This window comes from Natator depressus, chromosome 16, assembly GCF_965152275.1.
Source record: "Natator depressus isolate rNatDep1 chromosome 16, rNatDep2.hap1, whole genome shotgun sequence".
Lineage (NCBI taxonomy): Eukaryota > Metazoa > Chordata > Testudines > Cheloniidae > Natator > Natator depressus.
In genome coordinates this window covers 26866830-26882434 of record NC_134249.1, presented here as the reverse complement: position 1 = coordinate 26882434, position 15605 = coordinate 26866830, and the positions used below count along the sequence as shown (strand labels likewise).

Below are 15605 nucleotides of genomic sequence, written 5' to 3'. Positions count from 1 at the left end.
CCCTCTGATACTTCAAAATGTTCTGTATGTAATGAGACTCAAGCACTTTGAGAAGTCATTCTTTTACTGCTTCTTGGGTGGTCTAAAAAGAGTCAATAGCTTAATGTATATGCACCTTTTATTCTGTAAACTGGTGATTGTCATTTCCAGGGCTGCCAAGCCTTGTAACTTTCTAACCCATTGGTCCAGTTTAGATTTTGAACATATGGCTGTTATATGATATGCAGAGTGATCTACCGAGGCTATGCTTTATTAATTTTGAACAGGCTGATTTGTTGACTGCTCCCTCATCATTAGAGACCTCTCCATAGCCTTTTAAAGAGTGCTTACGGATTGAAAAATCACTTTGCTTTAAATAAAAATAAGCATCTTCTTTCTCACAGATCTGTTTCCTGGATATATGCAAAGTAATATAGATGCTTACCTTACTGATTGTTCACTGACAACTCTGTGTTAATGAAGTTATTTAAGGTTGCCCACTGGTATCTCATGCCCTTCCAGAGCACTGAGTTCAGCAAAACTCAAACTCCATTATTCTTTAGCAATACAGAGCATATACCCCTATGGAATACTGAACTGGCTTTATTTTGGTTTGTGCATCAACAGAATTTCTAACAAATTTACAATTGTGGAATCTTTACATGAAGGGGGGCAGTGATGCATACCTTAACTGCACTGTAAGTACCCCTGTAAAACACCCATCGGTTAGGGGTCAAATTGCGGAGGAAAGGTGTTGGTACCCTTCCAAATTCCACCCACAAAATAAGCTTTCTCCATGTGAATCACCAAAATGAGACACTACTCAGAGTACATTGTGCAGATATGACTGTGCTTTCTGAGCTCTGCTTGGTTCCCAGTTGTTGGGGCTTGAATGTGTCTATGACCTCTGCTGAGCTCCTTGGGCTTGACCGTGGGGAAAAAAAAATATCTGGCAATATCTCCAAAACACCGTTCACTTGGATGAAAATGAGATGTCACTCTCAGTAAATTGTTAATATTTTATTTCTTATGGACAGGGAGGATCACAAATCTGCACAATCATGGTATTTAAATTAGCATCTTTAGGCATCGGAGTTAACATATCAGTGAGATGAATGGGGCAGTTGACACCTCTGAGTTATTTTATTCTTTGCGGATTTGCATAGATGTGTCTGCATCAGTTACACTGTTTAAATTTTTGAAGTTTTCTTTGCATCCGTAATTGCTAGAGGATTACATTTTGTTTGTTTGTTAATGTTTTTTAAATGAAAGATGAGATAGCCGCAGTTTCAGAGAAGTGCTAATATGCTTTATCTCTGTGGACCATCTCAACCTGAGCTATGTGTGTTGGGTCAGGGTACTGCTTCTGTGAGAGATATAGAATGGGTACAGCATGACTTACTGATCAGTGGTCTAGTTTGTAGCACTTTTTTTTTTTTTAAACTTGCAAACTGAGCAAATTTGCTCAAGTCATGGAGGAAAAATAAACGTGGGATCCCTCCAATGGAATGTCAGTGAAACCATTTTCTGGGGATGTGATGTTATTGACATAAACTGTGACCGTATAGATCATTCTTGCAACCACTGTTATATATTTGCAGCAAATATTGTACAAAGGTGGTTGTGTGAGGTGCCTGAGAAGGTTATGATTTGCTGGTTATGATTATGCTGTCTGTATGTGTGGCCTTTTTGTAGTTGAAGTTATAAATATTGGCTATGTACTTGTATCTCATTGTGTTTGATTCTAAATAGCATTTAGTGAAGCATTTGGTCAGCTTCTTGAGAAAGGAATTTGCAAATTAAGTGCCCAGTCAAGAAACACTTAACTGACAATGGACCTTGGGAGACTCCAATCCACCTAAGAAGTCTTCCTGGGAACGTTCAAGGCAGCATGGGAGCAATGGCTGTTGCCTGTAAAGAACTGAGTGTTGCATGGACATGTGACTTGCCCATTTGACTCTAAACTCCATCTTGCTGCTGTGATTTTTCCACAGTAAGAACAAAGGGGTGTCCTTCCACAGGGCAGAGAATATAAAAGGCCCTCGAAACCCCTCCATTTTGTCTTCAGTCCTGCTTCATACCTCTGGAGGAACCTTGCTACAAACTGAAGCTCTGAACAGAGGACTGAATGACCCATCCCAGCTGTGGATGTACTCCAGAGACTTGATGTGAACCTGCAGTTTATTCCATCACTGCTACAAGCCTGAACCGAGAACTTTGCTATTACTGTATGTAATTAATTCCATTTAACCAATTTTAGCTCTCATCTATATTTCTTTCTTTTTATGAATAAACCTTTAGATTTTAGATTCTAAAGGATTGGCAAAAGTGTGATTTGTGGGTAAGATCTGACATATATTGACCTGGCTCTGGGGCTTGGTCCTTTGGGATCAAGAGAACCATTTTTCTTTTACTGGGGTATTGGTTTTCATAACCATTTGTCCCCATAACAAGTGGCACTGGTGGTGATACTGGGAAACTGGAGTGTCTAAAGGAATTGCTTGTATGACTTATGGTTAGCCAGTGAGGTGAGACCGAGGACCTCTCTGTTAGGCTGGTTTGGTTTGCCTTAATATTAAAGGAACTCCAGCTTTGAGCTGTAACTGCCCTGCTGTAAGCAGTTTATCCTGAATTGATACTCTCAGTTGTGTCCCACCAAAGGCAGCATCGTTACAGGAGATGAAGGAAGAGATAAATTAATATCAATTTATAGGAGTCCCTGTGTGGATGGTTTGAGGGAAGGACTCTCCTCCCCTCACACTTACCAGAAGGAGGCTTGCTCAGTGATCAAGAGAGGATTTCCTTTAGTTTCTGGGAGGGACTGAATGGAGAGATACTGTAACGTCTACATAATATTTGGGATGTGTTTGCAGTGATCATTCAAGATCAGAGAATATGACTCACCTTTAAGGGTATCCTTCATACTTGCTTGTCTCTGTTATCTCTCTCCATCGGCTACATAAAATCATAGAAATGTAGGGCTGGAAGGGACCTCCAAGAGGTCATCTAGTCCATCCACTTGCTGAAGTGCACATGGAAACTGAGGATTTGCAAGCTGAATTAACCGTGGTTGCGATTCCTCATAATCTTACACAAATTATTTTGGGGAACGGCTTTTTTAATGTGGCTCAAGCTGTCATGGGGTCTGGCAGCAGCAAGAAGGAATCTTGTGCTGAAGCCCTAGAGAGGAAAAAGTAAAGTTACAGAAACTGCTGGGGAAATGGGAGAGTGTCTCTTTGCTCCACTGCTGTAGAGGAATTACTGTCTGCTGACAAGGGTGGGTGTGGTTGAGGTCAGCTCTTATCCCAAGGCTAAAACAGGCTTTTCTCCAGGGCGGGGGGGATGGGAATGTTTTGCCTGATGGTAGGAAGACTGTCCAAGTTGCTGGCTGGCAGGAAGTTGCAGTTAAGCAAGGAACAGGAGTCACTCTAAAATGCATAGAAAAATGTGTCCTAGAGGAAAGCCCAGAGAAAAGTGATGGAGTCCTAAAGACTCCTGCAGTGGATGCGGATTCCATGGGCTCTGTAACCGGAGGCAAACCCAATTCAAAGAGGGAGGAGAGTGCAATGCCTACCAGTATGGGGAAGGGGGTGGGGGGGGGGGTCTGTTCTGTCTGTCAGTTGTGAGCCCACAGCTGAACAGGGGACAGATTCCACTCTAGGGAGCACAGGGTGTATGTCCTAGAGGGGGGCCCAGAGAAGGAAGTTAAGGAGGAATGTGGGGGAGTACAGGGATGTCTCCCCATTAATTACAGGGGAAGGCTTGCCCAGGAGAAATTTGCTGGATCTGCATCTGTAATCCCATGCACCTCACCTGTGGCTCAGGTTTTAAGAGGGAACTGTGTAACTGTCCTCCTGGAGGGGAGCAGCCACACAACTGACCTCCTGGGGACAGAGAGGGGGGACAGAGGGTTCCCCAATCCAGGCCCCACTTTTGCAAAATGCTGTTCCTGCTGTACTTGTGAAAACTAACTCTGTTCCTTTAAGGCATAGGTAGGGGTTTCTTCCAAGCATTTCGGTGTCAGTGGATATGCTAATGAACCTCCTGCTGAAGGGGAGGAGACAGCCATTTCCCGGGCAGGTAAACCCCCTCCAAGAAGGTTGGTGGTGATTGGACATCTAACATAGTGAATACCAGTGGAAGTGAGGTAGGATCAGAAGAGGCTAAAATAGGGAAAGAACAAGTTAAAAATTACTTAGACAAATTAGATGTCTTCAAGTCACCAGGGCTTGATGAAATGCATCCTAGAGTACTCAAGGAGCTGACTGAGGAGATATCTGAGCCATTAGCAATTATCTTTGAAAAGACATGAGTATCTTATAATCCCCCATCAGTCATGCCAACAATAATAAATTTCAGGGCTGTAGGTGAACTATTCAAGCAGTACCTGTTACCTGATGGTGTTTTAAAGAAAGTCACACCACTGAACTGGTGGCAGTCACCAGCGAAACACTTGGAACGAGAGTTTCTTGAAGTACTAACTCAGCTTTTGACATAAATAGCCCCTTCTGCAGGCACAGAAAGAATATTTTCTTCATGTGGACTAATTCATTGAAACTTGAAAAATCGATTGGGAGTTGAAAAATAGGAAACTTGTCTTTCTCTTTCGGTCTATCAATAAAAATGAGGGAAGGGATGAGATCTACTAGCTTTATAAGTTTAAAGGACAGCCTAACTAATTTATTAGACTGTCTCATTTTCAAGAGATTGAGGTGAATAAGACCTTAAGCTCTAGTTATTTTCTGTTAAGCATATTTGAAAATTTTCCTAGGCTGACCTGAAATAATCAGTTTAATTCACTGACTACAATTAACCCTTGTGTTCAATAAATTTAGTTGTAAATGTGAAATGTTTTGATAAGAGGGGTTAATGTATCCAAAACATTTAAGGTTGTTTTGTTTAATAAAATTTCAGTTACCATCCTAATGCAGCTTGACAATAAGTTAATTATATAGTAAATAAGCAATATATCATTCACCATTTTCTAGCATACTAAAAATGTACAATTAAGAATCTGAAAACATTAAGCTTTATAATTGTTTAAAATAAATATAAATAGTTTTTGCTGCCTATGAGGGCACACTATAAGATATACTAAATCTAGTGTAAAGGCTCTAGCTATAAATCAATACAATGAGAATGCACCTCTCTTGAGAAAATAACTGAAGTACAAATGGAAAAGTTGATGACTTAAGGAGGCTATCCATTTGGTGATTATATGATGATTTAAATTGTTAATTTAAATCACCATGATTTAAATCAAAATCCACCATGATCAAGAATGAAACAGATTTCACAGGAGAGACTGAGGCAGCCCAGCATCAGAATATCACATAGTCCAGCAGCTAGGACAGTCACTTGAGAAATGGCAGATCCCTGTTCAGATCCATGCTGCCTCTCAAGTGGAAGGGGGTCTTGAACGAGGGGGTATCCCACCTTCCAGGTGAGTACACTAACCAGTGGACAAACAGAAGGGAGGTTGTTGCCCTCATCCTCCCTCTCACAAAAATGTTGTAGATGCCTAACACCAAGAAAGGGCTTGCAGCTGAGAATCCCCTGCAGAAGGAGGTGTTTCCTTGTAGCCTGGATTTAGGTGGCTATCTCTGAGAGGGGTGGGATTTCGTACAGACCCCTTGGCTTGGCATCTCCCACTGCCTAGCTTAGGTGAGGAGCTGCCTAGGGAGGTGAGTTGTCTTTTGTGGATTATATTTTGAGTGCTTGTTCACATCCATTCCATCTCTCCCCATTCATTTTTGTGTAGGGAACCTTCGTGCTGAACTCAAGCTTTGTGCATCCTAGTGATTTTCTAGGCACCTAAAAATTAATTGTGGCAATGCTCAGCATTGGCATGCCAAATTTCCATTGTGACTCTAGCCATAAACTGATTACTTATTGCCCTAACTTCAGTGGGCATGGAGAACTGTTAATCAGAGTCCTCTTACCAATCTTTTATAGAATTGAAGACTGTTATCAGCTGTCTCTTCTTTAGACTAATCATACCCCATTCGATTAACCTTTCCTCACAGGTCATGTTTTCTAAACCTTTTATTTTTTTTTTGCTCTTCTCTGAACTCTGTTCAGTTTGTTGACATCTGTAATAAAGTGTGGTGCCCAAAACTGGACACAGAGTTTCCCAGCTGATGCCTCACAGGTGCTGAGCAGTTATCTCCCATCTTACATACGACAATCCTGTTAATACATCCCAAATTTAATTTGCCTTTTTAGCTGTAGCATCACATTGTTGACTCACATTCAATTTGTGATCAACTATAACCCTCATCTTTTTAAGTAGTTATTCTGTATTTTGTGTTTGTGCATTGATTTTTTTTCTTTTGTAAGTGTAGTACTTTGCGTTTGTCTTTACTGAATGTAATCTGATTGATTTCAAACCTTTTCTCCAATTTATGAAGATAATTTTGCATTCTAATCCTGTCCTCCGAAGTACTTACAACCCCTCCCAGCTCGGTGTCCTCAACAAATTTTATAAGCATAGTCTCTATTCCATTATCCAAGTCATTATTCAATATTTTTTATTAGTGTCAGGGCCTGCTTAATATGTCTTCCCAGCTTGACAGTGAAATATTGACAACTACTCTTAAAGTATGGTCTTTCAAACAGTTGTGCACACAGTAATTTCATCTAGACCATATTTCTCTAGTTTGCTTATGATAATGCCATGTGGGACAATGTCAAAAGCCTTACTAAAGTTCAGATATATTATGACTATTTCCCCCTCTTTCACTATGCCTGTTATTCTGTCAAAGAAGGAAATTAGGTTAATTTGGCATGATATTTTTTTCTTGACAAATCCATGTCAAATTCATGGCTATTACTTATCACCTTATTATCCTCCAGGTTTGAAAAAATTGATTGTTTTATAATTTGTTCAAGTATCTTTGAGTATCAAAGGCAGACTGATCTATAATTCCTTTTCCCCTTTTTGAGGATATGCACTTTGTTTGCCCTTTTCAGTCACCAGCTAATGGTTTAGAGATTGCTTTGGCAAGTTCCGTAAGTACTCAAGGGTGAATTTCATCCAACCCTGCTGACTTGAATACATCTAACTTATCTAAACATTCTTTAACCTGTTATTTCCCTACTTTGTCTTGTTTTCCTTTTCTTTTGTTGTTAATATTGTTATGCATCTTGTCACAATTAATCTTTTTAATGAAGACTGAAGCAAAAAAAGCTACAAACATTTCAGCCTTTTCTATATTATCTGTTGTTTGCTCCCCTTCCCTCTTCAGTAGTAGACATACTTTTCTTCATTATTCTCATACTTCTAATGTATTTAGAGAACCTCTTCTTCTTGTCTTACATTCCTTCCTGGTTGTAACTCATTTTGTGCCTTAGCCTTTCTGATTTGTTTCTACGTGGTTGTGCTGTTTTTTTATACCCATTCTTAGGAATTTGTCCTTATTTCCACTTTTTTATGATTCCTTTTTGATTTTTCAGGTCATTTAAAAGGTCCTGATGCAGCTATATGGGTCTCTTACTATTCTATCTTTTCTCTGCATTTGAATAGTTTGCTGTTGTGACTTTTAATATTGTTCCTTTTAGAAACCAGCCGCACTCCTGAACTCCCATTTATTTAAGATTTCCTTCCCAAGGAATCCTACTTCTCAGTTTGTTGAGTCTGCTATTATGAAGTCCTTGTCTTTATTCTGCTGTTCATTCCTTTCCTTAAAATTATGAAGTCTATCATTTCTTGGTTACTTTCACCCAAGTTGACTTCCACCTTCAGATTCTCAACCCATTTCTCCCTTTTAGAATCAAATCTAAAAAGCCACCCTCTAGCTACATCCTCCACCTTCTGAAACAAAATGTTGTCACCAATGTATTCTAAGAACTTGTTCAGCAAGGAGTCTGGTGGCACCTTCAAGACTAACAGATTCCTTTGTGCATAAGCTTTCGTGGGTAAAAAACCCACTTCAGATGCATGGAGTGAAAATTACAGATGCAGGCATTATTATACTGACAAATGAAGAGAAGGGAGTTACCTCACAAGTGGAGAACCAATGCTGACAGGGCCAATTCAGTCAGGGTGGATGTAGTCCACTCCCAATAATTGATGAGGAGGTATCAATTCCAGGAGAGGGAAAGTTGCTTTTATAGTGAGCCAGCCACTCCCAGTCCCTATTCAAGCCCAAGTTAATGGTGTTAAATTTGCGAATGAATAGTCCTGCTGTTTCTCTTTGAAGTCTGTTTTTGAAGTTTTTTTGTTGAAGGATGGCTACTTTTAAATCTGTTATAGAATGTCCAGGAAGATCGAAGTGTTCTCCTACTGGCTTTTGTATGTTACCATTCCTGATGTTCGATTTGTGTCCATTTATTCTTTTACGTAGAGCCTGTCTGGTTTGGCCAATATACATGGCAGAGGGGCATTGCTGGCACATGATAGCATGTGTCACATTAGTAGATATGCAGGTGAATGAGTCCCTGATGGTGTGGCTGATGTGGTTGGGTCCTCTGATGGTATCGCTAGAGTAGATATGGGGACAGAGCAGGCAATGAGGTTTGTTATAGTGATTGGTTCCTGAGGAGAGGCTGTGGGTATTTGGGCTCAGGGTGGGAGGGGGAGAAGAGGTGGGTATCTGGGCTGGGGGGGGCCAGCAGCTGGGCTCTGAGTGGGAGGGGGCTTGGGTGTATTGGTTGGCTGGGGTGGGGCACCATGGCTGGATTCTGGTGGGGAGGGATTGTGGGTGTCTGGCCCTCCGACTGGGCTTGGGGAAAGAAACAGGAACTGGGTTGTCATAGGGGTTTCTTTAACTCTCTGCTCCTGGGGGAGTTTTTGTGTGTGTCTGTATTGTTACAGACATACTTGCTGACAGGTATTTTGAAATAAATTACCAAAATAATTGAAACTGGTGTGATTGTGTAGTGTTATTTTGGCAAATAACATTTGCAGAATTTTTAATTTTTTGGCACCAAATTTTAATTTTTTGGTGCAGAATGCTCCCAGAAGTAGCACATGCATGTGGGTGTGGGAGAATTCTTTATTACTTTTAGTATGCATGGATTGGGGAATGTTTATTGTAGGAGTCAAATTTTCAATTTAAAATTTTTTACATAATTCTTGTGCATGTTTTTACCTAGAGCATGGAGTACATAATTTAACTTTTTAAAAAGTAGATATATAAACATTGTTACCATATGTCCATTGTATTTTAATGTCCCTCTTGTGGGATATCTTTTTATAAGCAAAAAGCTAAAATCCACACCTCTTCTATATGGGGAGTTTAGAAACTACTTGAACCAGAGCTGTTGAATTTATGTAGGTTATAATTTGGCTTCACCAGCAGAAATTATTTTTGTTTTGTTTGTTCCAATTTATAATCACAAAATGTGCCCCCCTTCCACCAAAGAGTTGTTAATATAAAATTGTATTAACATCCCTTAATTTCCTCAAAAGCCTCATGAAATAAATGGGCCTTAGAGTGTGCCCTGGAAGTTAACAAATCCACCTATTTTAAACTGGTGTTGGAGAGTATTTCAGAGCCCTGGGGCCTTTATGGAGACACTGCCATCCCCTGCACCCCCATCTGCTACAGTGAGGGAGATCTAGTGTAAGTGCTTTTGCTAATGGTAACTATGGGAGTATCACAAGGAGGGAGTCAGTCTCTCAAGTAAGCTGCTCTCAGGCAATTAAAGGGTTTGTAGTTCAAACCCAGTACCTTAAACTTCATCCAGAAGCTAACTGGTACACAGTGCAGGATTCAGAAAACAGGTGCTATGTAGTCTCAATAAGACATCTCCCTTAGCTAATGGGCCTCCTGTACCAATTCCTGCGTCTGAATTGATTTAAAATGTAGTGCCATGTAGAGTACATTGCAATAGTCTAGTCCTGAAGCAACAGAAACATGGATAACAGAAGCATGAGTGCATCTGCAAGATATGGCTGTACGCTACTGGGTAGGCATAGGTGGTAAAATGATTTCTTGACTGCTGTTGCCACGTGATTTTTCTAGTCTAAGTTGTTGGCTTAGCCAGGCCCCCAAGATGTAAACTCAAGATTTCAGAGGCGAATAACTGCTCTTGATCCTCAAAGCAGATACTGTATAATTGCCACTATCTGTTCTAATAATTTCTCCCAGTCTGCTTGCATTAACTCTATCTTGTTCAAACTGAGCCTCATTTAGCTCACTTTGATCTATTTCTCCATTTGCCAGACACCACTCAACCAATCCTTCTTTTAGTTAATGTTGCTATGGGAGCATTGTTTCCTTCGTATTTTAACTGTGCAACTTAACATTGCATTAATTTAGCTTTTAGAAATAGATTATACAATGCAGTACAGACCAGAAAATTGCAAAAATCTGATCTGGAGATTTTTATTTGTACCTTGTCATATACAAACTCATCAGGAAGAAGAAAACTTGGGTTTGTTTGTTTGCTTTTTTGGTTTGAGTGGGGGAAGGTATTTTTGCTTGGCTGGTTTTCTCCCCTTATTTTGTTTGTCACTGGTTCGGGGGGAAATTAACTTTTTATTCATCAGTGCAACAATTAAAATGTTGCTCATGCAAAATGGCCCAACGGGATTCTTCTGAGTTCCAGTCAAGGCGAACGTGAATTTTGTTGTCCTAAAGGAAGTAGGGCTTCATTAGCTTAAACTTTATCGAATGACAAGCAGACATATTCAGGAGTGACTTTTTTTTCAACTGCTTAAACAGGGAAAACTTGTGGAACTTAGCAATATAGAGGATATACAAAGAGCAGCCCGGGATAGGCAGGGTGGTGGAGCATTGGTAATGCCTGAAGTGACATCTGATGGCATGGGACGGATTCAGATTCACGTAAATTTTTATTATACACTTATGATTGCCTATGTGACAGGGTCCTTCACTCACTGCTAGGATGGCATCACCTCCTGGTCGCACTGGGGATTAGCTGTAAGGGTTGATGCCCCTTCCTGTGGTTGCATGCTGTCACTCAGTCTCTCTCTCTCTCTGGTCTGCAGCCCCCTCTGGCCTCTTGCTCCAAGAGTTGCTGCGTCCTCTTTGTGACTCTGCTCTCCGGATATGTCGCTCAGCGTTTCCCCCTTCTGGGGTACAGGCCTTCTAGTCTCTGCCACTCCCACAGTGACTCAGGCAGTCTTACTGTTTCACAGCCTTGACGGTGCTACTTCCCCAGTGGCTGGTAGGGGAACCCAGGCCCACCCTCTGGTTCAGTCCAGGGACCCTCAACCTGGTGGTTCTGGGTTTTTCTCTCCTCATTGCTCCTTCCCTGGACTGCTTTCTACCACTCCTGGTTCCCCTCATCTCTCTGGGTGTACAAGCTCCAACTATCCTCCCTCTTACCAGGGAATTGACTGCCCTTTTCCAGCAGCAGCCCTTGTCTGTTGCCAGCTTCCTGGCTTTATAGGCCCCGCCTATTCCTGTGCAGCTGAACTGCTTGCAATCAATCCCTGCTCCTTGGCTCTTCCTCCAGGTGTAGCTTGCAGAGTTAATATGCCTACCTAGCCACCTTAATCCCTTCCAGTCCTGTATGGGGTGAATACCCATCACATCCTATAACACTTTTTTTTTTTCTTTTTCCAAACTTTATACAATACTCATCAATAAGGACTCCTTACATTTGAAATGTGGAAACTTCAAAGTTGAACAGTTTTTGAGTTAGCCGTATGAAAGTGAAGATGATCAGAAGTGATTACAGGTACTCATAACTTCAAAATGTCTAAAGAAACTTGCTCAATCTATCCGACACACCTTTGGGCAGACACCAAGCATGGAAAACTTGATTCAAACATGGTTATAGTGGAAGCTGTTTTTGTAATCTTTAGGGGATGCTACCAAGCACCTGCTGTAATAATGTTAAACAACTTTGGTATGGTACTTGTGCAAAGTACTGTACTGATATTCCTTAGGTATGAACTACTCTATGTATGGAACAGATACAGCACAATCAGTGGCAGTGCAAGGTTACCCCATGCCACCTCCTGCTGAAGTGCCTTGCCCCTGTTCTCTAAAAATTATCTTGCAGGGTGAGGTTCATCCTCCATGGTCTCATTCAGTTGTTGGCTTTTCTGCTGAGACTACCCATAGGTGATGTGATAAGTGTAATAGTGATTTCTGCTATGTGTACAACTTTGGAAATTAGGAACTGGACTGAAGCCATCAGCTCATTCAACAAAGGCTATCAGACAGCTGTCCATTTTTAACTGCTTCTGGCTATTATTAAGTTGGGCCAGATTCAAATTAATGATCTAGTGGGTGAAAGACTTCAGATCCCATTACCGACTGTTTGAGTCATTCAGTGCCTTAGCATGTGGTCCAAGTAGATAGTCACATGTAAAGAAAATGTACAGCAGGGGAATGGGAATGCTTAGGGTAACAATGCCAAGAAAGACAAAATCTCTTTAAATCGTAAGTTTTTAATTTTCATACCAACGTAAAAATCTGTCTCTGTATTTAATTTAGAGAAATACCTCAGAGGAGAGTCACAAGCCTTTCCCTCCTATGCATCCTTTTTAGCTTAAAATTCCTGTGAGAAACTATTTCAGAAACTGTTTCAGGATATCATAGAATCTAAAGATGCACTCAGTGTTACAACACCTATCTGATTTAGGAGTTTACATTTCATTTTCAAAAGGGATTTAGGCGCTTAGCCAAAAATTGCTTTTGAAAATGAAATGTAGGCTCTTAAATCAGCTAGGAGTTAGCAATGTCTACATACCTTTAACAATCTGGTCCTAAGTCATCAGGTCCAACTCCTTGCAGTGTCAGAATATATTATAGTGTACCTTACTGGACCTTTTATCCAGTCTAATTTTAATGACAGTGGAGCCTCTACTTTCTGTGGAGCCTATTCCAAAGGCACTTAAAGTATACTGTCAGGAAGACTCTCTCTGATGTACATCCGGTATCTTTAAAATTTTCTTCATTTTATTCCTTTACTCCCACTTGCTCTACTTTTAGTAAGCCAATCAGTTATCCTCCTTTGGTGTATATACCTGTTATACCAAGAACTTCAGTCAGCACTTACCAAATCTATTCATATTTCACTTTTCAGTATTCCCTTATAATCTAGTTTCTTGACCCTTTTTATGTGGTAGCAAAACTAACTCTAGTTCATCATCTGTCTCTGATAATCAAGTGCTCAGTACTGAGCATGCTGCTCTAGAAGGAGGAGTATTGGACCCAGTGTTCTTTATGCAGCCCAAAACTGCATTGGGCTTTTTGCTGTCATATCATTTTGCCCTTGCATGTAATTCGCTGGACACTATCGTAGCTAGTTCTCAGTGAGCACTACTACTGTGTTGGTTACTTTCCCATCAAATATTTGTTCGTTATTATTCACCCCCTGCATAGGGTTTTAGTTTAACCACTTAGATGCTGTTGGAAAATGCATCTCTCGGCATCATTTGGATGCTGAACCTGGTAGTGTTCAGCAGCACTGGAAATACAGGTTTGCTGACTGTGCCTGGTAAGTTGTTTAACAGTGAAGGGGCTGTACTTGAGAGAACCTCTGTCCCAGCTCCATGGAAGAGTGTTCTAGTTTCAGAGAATTGATTCACAAGATGACTTTTTCCTTTATTGTTTCAGACATTTTCAAATGAATAATCCTAGAAAGTGCTGAATTTTTTATTTATCTCTGTACACTTTTTTGAGCAGGTGGAACATGACCGACTGAGAGAGTATGTAGGCAGGTGTCAGTGGTAGAACTTGTTCTTCTAAGAGTATAACAGATCAGTAATGCTCTTTGCAGCATTGTATAACTTGTTTTAATGTTATCAACATTTTGGACATAGGTCAACAGTTCTGATTGATATCTCTAGCACCACTTGAAAGACTCAGTAAGTCTGCTTTTTTGCTTTCCTTTTAAAGCAACATCTTAACTGTGTTTCTTCACTTGCTCAAAAATGGAACTCACTTAGAATTTCAGAGCAGGACAACCACCCAAATCCTTCTTGACCACTGTTTGCTTAAAGTTCCACCCACAACACTGACGGTGATAAATCCCATCCAACCAGAATTGCTTCTACATTGGTTTCCAAGGCAGCTAGCACACCCAGCCACAAAAATGGATTGGAGAGAGCAAAAGTTGCACACAAAGAAAATGCCAGCGTTTCCATAATTACTTACATTTCTGAAAAGGAAAAAATAAAACAGAGAGAGCAGTCTTTGAGCCATTGAGATAAAACTCTCTATTTCCAATCCCAAACTCCAATCAAATTTTTTGTGTATTTGGAAAGTTCAGGTTGGTGTTTTTTAGCCTGTTTTTAGAGCATTAGCAGTTTCTAGGTTTGGCCTGGACATGCCAAAATACTATTTGAAATTTTGTTTGTCTCCTTGTGATAGTTGTAACCCAGAGAAAACCATGGGGTTCTTGGTCTTGTAAGAATTTGTTCTTAAAAGATTAGAATTTCTACATCATTTGATATTCCACATGTGTTCAGGAGCTTTTAATTCTAGATAGAGGAGGACTAGGAAAGATTGTTCTTTTGACTTCTTTTTAAAAAGTTGCCTTTTTGGAGTACTTTTGGTGCTGTCAGGATAGTCTAAGGACTTAGGGCAAAACTGTTTAGTCTGATCTGTCTGAAAGTGACATTTTTCTGTCTGAAAGCGATGCGAGTTTGAGGTTAAGATCTTCAGGGATGCTTCATACTGCAAAATGTGCTGAAGTCCACATCTGCACATTTTCTTCTGTTCAGACAATGAAAAGATGGAAAGAGTGGTTTAGTTATAAAGAGGCATTTTCATCATAATGCACAATTGCAGAAATTCTTCCATCAAAACCCAATTAAAGAAAGTGTAAGAACTTAGTGAGAAAAGGATACGAGGAGAAAAAGTTGCTGGAAACGTTTAGAGGCTGAGCGAGATGAGCCTCCTTTGAGAATAACTATACTAACTGTATGTATTTGGAGTTCAGAGGTCACAGTGAAAAGTACTTAGAAATACTAATAGATGGGGTCCACTTCAAGTGTGCGGGGGTGGGGGGACAGGACAGGGATCGGGATAGAGGCAGCTTGCTGGCAGCAGCTGCTGTCTCAATTTGCTGATCTGCTTAAAAAGGCAGTGTACTGAGAGTGGGATTAGCATACTTAAAGGGGCAATGCACATCTCTCGTGCACACACACACACACACAGCACTTTGGAAAGTGGAGGGAGTGGTGCACTCCAGTGGGATAGTGTGGGTTCATCATCACATTTAGTTTCCACAGGGAAACTGCCACTGCCAAGCTGTGTCTGCTCCCTCCATTTGTGCTGCCTCTTAGAGTGTGAGGCTACATTAACAACAATGTGTTAACCCTTGAGGGCTCAGCTGAGTGTGCTAGTTCATCATTTAGCAGTAAGGCATTCCCTGGGAAATGTCCCACCCTCTGACTCCACCACCTCAACTAAGCTTCACAATCATCATTGCTGTGTACAGTATTAAATTGTTTTTGTGTGTGTGTGCGCGCACATGCATGCAGATAGATAGATAGATATAGTCTTTTGTCTGGCAAAAAAAATTTCCTTGGAACCTAACCTCCCCCCATTTACATTAATTCTTATGGGGAAATTGGGTTTGCTTAACATCATTTCGCTTAAAGTAGCATTTTTCAGGAACATAACTACAACGTTTAGTGAGGAGTTACTGTAGTAAATGCAGCATGAAGGGGTATACAAATGTTTAGCATGTCGGGC

At 40.6% G+C, this 15605-nt stretch overlaps 1 protein-coding gene across 5 annotated transcripts in view; it reads left to right on the top strand.

Moving 5' to 3' along the window:
* Positions 1–15605, top strand: part of GARNL3 (GTPase activating Rap/RanGAP domain like 3) — a 210881-nt gene that overhangs the window by 3631 nt on the left and 191645 nt on the right. Inside the window, exon 1 of one of the 5 annotated variants that reach the window (XM_074973393.1) lies at positions 1994–2207. The exons of the other annotated variants lie outside the window; for them this stretch is intronic. The gene's annotated coding sequence lies outside the window, so the exon portion shown is untranslated. Of the gene's footprint in view, positions 1–1993; positions 2208–15605 lie in introns of those variants that run through there. 5 annotated transcript variants of the gene reach the window in all.